We start from the raw sequence: 438 nt of genomic DNA, 5'->3' as shown, positions 1-438 counted from the left end.
CTGGTTTCCAACTTCGCCCCAGGTGTGTCTGTTAAAACACAGACAAGACAACTTCTCTCTTTTGATGCTTTATTACCATCAAGCAACAGTACAAAAATGAGTATGAGTAGCTCTGCTATGGCTGTGTGTTTGTGTGTGTGGTTCTGCAAAGAAACAACTAACCTTGTAAAGGCTACCATACACAATGCATATACTGTAGCCTAGCAAATAATAACAATAAACCCACTATTAATTACATTATCTAAATAAAGACTAACTACTTCAGCATGTAAATAATGTACCTAAAATACAAACGTGAGCAAGGGCGTCAATTGCCATTTTGAATCAACAGTCACGTGCAACCTAGCAAACAGGTGAAGAACACAAACAACTAAATCACTAGCTAACGTACTTTAAATTTGCAAGAACTACAGACCAATACAACAACAGGCTTAAATG

This window comes from Etheostoma spectabile, unplaced genomic scaffold, assembly GCF_008692095.1.
Source record: "Etheostoma spectabile isolate EspeVRDwgs_2016 unplaced genomic scaffold, UIUC_Espe_1.0 scaffold342, whole genome shotgun sequence".
Classification (NCBI taxonomy): domain Eukaryota; kingdom Metazoa; phylum Chordata; class Actinopteri; order Perciformes; family Percidae; genus Etheostoma; species Etheostoma spectabile.
This window is presented reverse-complemented; position numbering follows the sequence as displayed.